The sequence below is a fragment of the Cavia porcellus genome, unplaced genomic scaffold (assembly GCF_034190915.1).
Source record: "Cavia porcellus strain 051 isolate PalLab524CR breed Dunkin Hartley unplaced genomic scaffold, mCavPor4.1 scaffold_33, whole genome shotgun sequence".
NCBI classification, from domain to species: domain Eukaryota; kingdom Metazoa; phylum Chordata; class Mammalia; order Rodentia; family Caviidae; genus Cavia; species Cavia porcellus.
The window spans coordinates 8,094,141-8,097,301 of NW_026947516.1; the positions used below are offsets into that span (position 1 = coordinate 8,094,141).

General features: G+C 44.4%; 1 long non-coding RNA gene across 1 annotated transcript; it reads left to right on the forward strand.

Moving 5' to 3' along the window:
* The first annotated feature begins 411 nt into the window (after window positions 1-411).
* Window positions 412-2,921, forward strand: LOC134474519 (uncharacterized). Its single transcript, XR_010045378.1, has 3 exons — window positions 412-597; window positions 703-773; window positions 856-2,921. It is a non-coding gene; the product is annotated as an uncharacterized LOC134474519 (long non-coding RNA).
* The last annotated feature ends 240 nt before the right edge of the window (window positions 2,922-3,161 follow it).

The following is a 3,161-nucleotide window of genomic DNA, read 5'->3' on the forward strand; positions in this document are numbered from 1 at the left end:
AGTTAAAGAAAAGAAGAAGGTAAGCTATATCTTAAATACATAAAGGTAAGCCAGGCATGGTGTAGTGTGCTTGTGATCTCAGCACTCTGGAGACTGAGGCATGAGGATTGCCGTGAGTTTGAGGGCAGCCTGGAGTCTGTAGTGAGTTCCAGAGTTTAGGGAGGCTGGTCCTGTGCTTCACGGGTTCTGATGTGTGTGCTGCACATGCTTAGCCCTCATTGCTGGGGCAGCTTTCACAGGAAGCTGCTTGCTATCCTGCTGTGCTTTCTCTCCGGATGCTTAGAAACACGTCGGACCATACACATTCAGTTCTCTCATTAAACTATGGTCCCCAGTGTCTGAGGTTTCCGGGTTTGCTACTTAAGTCCCCTATGCAAAGTCATGCAGCGTTTGCTCATCATTGGGGCAGTCCTTCTGAATGCTTTCACTGTGCCTACCGTGAGGGCTGTGTAGGTTGCTTCATTGTATTGTTCCTGGAATAACCATGAGAAAAAAGTGTGTTCTGGACAGACACACTGGTCCCCAATATTTTCTATTGGCAGTTGGTTGAATCCTATGGATACAGAGGGCTACCTATACCATCTATTGCAAGTGGAGGTAAAAGTTTCATTTGCATTTTAGTTTTTTTGTGGTACTGGGGATTGGACCTAGGCAGGCTGAGCTGTGTCGCCAAGCTTTTTCTTATTTTTCCTTTTCACACAGGATGTTGGTATGTTTTCTAAGTTTCCCAGGCTGGGTTTGAACTTGGGATCCTTCTGCCTCAGCCTCCCAAGGTGAGTGTTTTAAGGAAACCCACAGGGGTTGTCTGTGTCTTGTTTCTGCAAACTGGAGATTACTTTTCTTCTTCCCATGCAGCTGCTGAAATTAGGCAAAATATAAGACAGTTCTTAGAGATGCGTGTTTGGCTGAAGAGGAAGGAAATGAGAAACATGAAGGGAAGAAACGAAGTTCTCCACCAGCTGATGAGAACGGCTAGTGTTTCCCCAGGAAAAGCCCTTCCTCTGACCTACATTGATTTCTCCTGACCTCTAGACGGTCTGGTCTGCAAGTGACCCCTTGAATTTAGGGCTGTTTTATGGATTCTTGTTTTCTTGTTCTTTGTTCCCATAATTTCTGACCCAATGCAGGAAACCAACCGTCACTTGGAAAGTCACGAAACCAGGTCTTAAAATAAATTTCCAATTTCTCCGTTTTGCTTTTCATTCCATTGGTTGGCAGGTGGGCGGCAAGGGGGAAGGTCTTTCTCCTGTCCCCTTGACCAGGGACCATAAAAGAATGAGAAGCTTTCTCCTGTATGCCACTGTGGGCGTGAATTCCACGAAGTGAGGCTGACACTGGGCACCCGCAGCTGTGTGGATGGAGGGTCCCATGGAGAGAAAGCGGCACCGTGGACAGAGAGACAGGTGGCTGAGGGGGTGCTGTGAGGGGAACATTACACTTGGCTGATTCCTAAGATGGCAAGAGGCAGATCTGCATGCTTGGAAACTCGCACGGGGAAGCATCTTCATTTTTTTTAAAAGCTTATGCCTCACAACGACTGCATTCTCTTTGGAACCTGAACTCTGGCCTCCCTCAAACGCTTTGGTGAATTTTTCAGTAAGCACTCCTGTGTTTTATTCTGTGACTCTGGCTTCATCCATTTGGCTAAAAGACTTTGGCTTACGTGATAAGAAGTTCATCTTGGTACAATGATCACAAGTAACAGCAAACGCAGAATGTCTGGCTTGCAGAACGTCTCTGTGTAGCCAGAGAAACAATTTATTTCCTAAAAATAAAGGTTTGAGGGCTGGGGATTTAGCTCAGCGGCATAAGAGCCTGCCTTGCAAGCAGGCAGTCTTGAGTTCGATCCCTGGTACCAATAAAAAAAAAAAAAAAAAAGGTTTGGTCTATCCAGTAGAGTTATGTTCATGATATAGCTTTTAGTGTGCAACCCCTGTCACACACAGAGCCAAGAAACACAGCCCTGGGTTTAATCTTTCACCGATGCAAATATTTGATAGAATACTTAAGATTTTTATCTCAAGGCTGGACCTTAAAAATTTATCTCAAAAACAGCCTCTAAACCAGGAGATGCCCACACCTGTAATCCCAGCACTCTGGGAGGCTGAAGCAGGAGGATTGGAAGTTCAAGAATGGACAGTTTAGAGGCTTCGCAAGATCCTGTCTGAAAATGAAGATAAAAAAGAGTATGTGTGGCTCTGCATTCAATCTCCAGTGCAAAAAACCTGCTTAGTATCTTGTCCCACACGCTCCAGAAAAAAATTAACTTGTGGCCTACACTACCTAGTTTCTATTTTTTGTCCATTAAACCATACATAACAACTGCATAATTCACAGAGGTTTCTGGCAACGTTATCTAGAAAGTTATAGGGAAATCTGGGGGAAGCATGTGGCATTTCTCTACTCTCTTTATCAGAATTGTTAGAGTTTTCCGGTGCAATAAAGGAGCAGGATATAAGAAAAAGTAAAAGCGGCCTTTTTAATTAAAGGATGTGGAGAGGAGCCCACCACCAGCAATGGTTTGGTTTTCTCCTCTGACTGGATATGAGGGTGTGGGGTATAAGTGACCTCTGAGCAGATGTGGGGCTTGGGGTGGGCATTGATGACATATGAGGAGCTGATTGGTTGATTCTTTGTGTGCATGGGGAAAGGAAGAAGGAAGTTGTAATCCGAGAAGAAGGAAGTGGCTGTCAGGGTAAGCATCCCCGATTTGGCCTTCCACCCTGTTGAATTACAGCCATAATGTCCTGTAATTTATTCTAGGGCAAAACTCTTTCAAGAATATAACCAGAAAAAGCAACTTGATAGGGCGAGATACATTAGCTCTGAGAAGAACAATTAACCTGATGTATGGAAATATCCACATGCAATGTTTGGAAACTTTAAAACTGTGAATAAACAAAAGAAGTTATTGTATCTAATTTACTAAGCAATGCACTGCAAGGTCTGACATCTTGGCAAAACGTCTTTTCCTGGTAGAACTGAGTCCTTTGTTGTGTGAGTCATGTTTGGGGTGTGTGTGTGTGTGTGTGTGTGTGTGTGTGTGTGTCTCAGTTAGTTTGGCTTCATAACAAATCACCCCCCCAAATCTTGTGGCCTAAAACAGACACCATGGTTTCTCATCCCTCTGTGTCTGTATGGGCCAGGAATGTCCAAGTGAT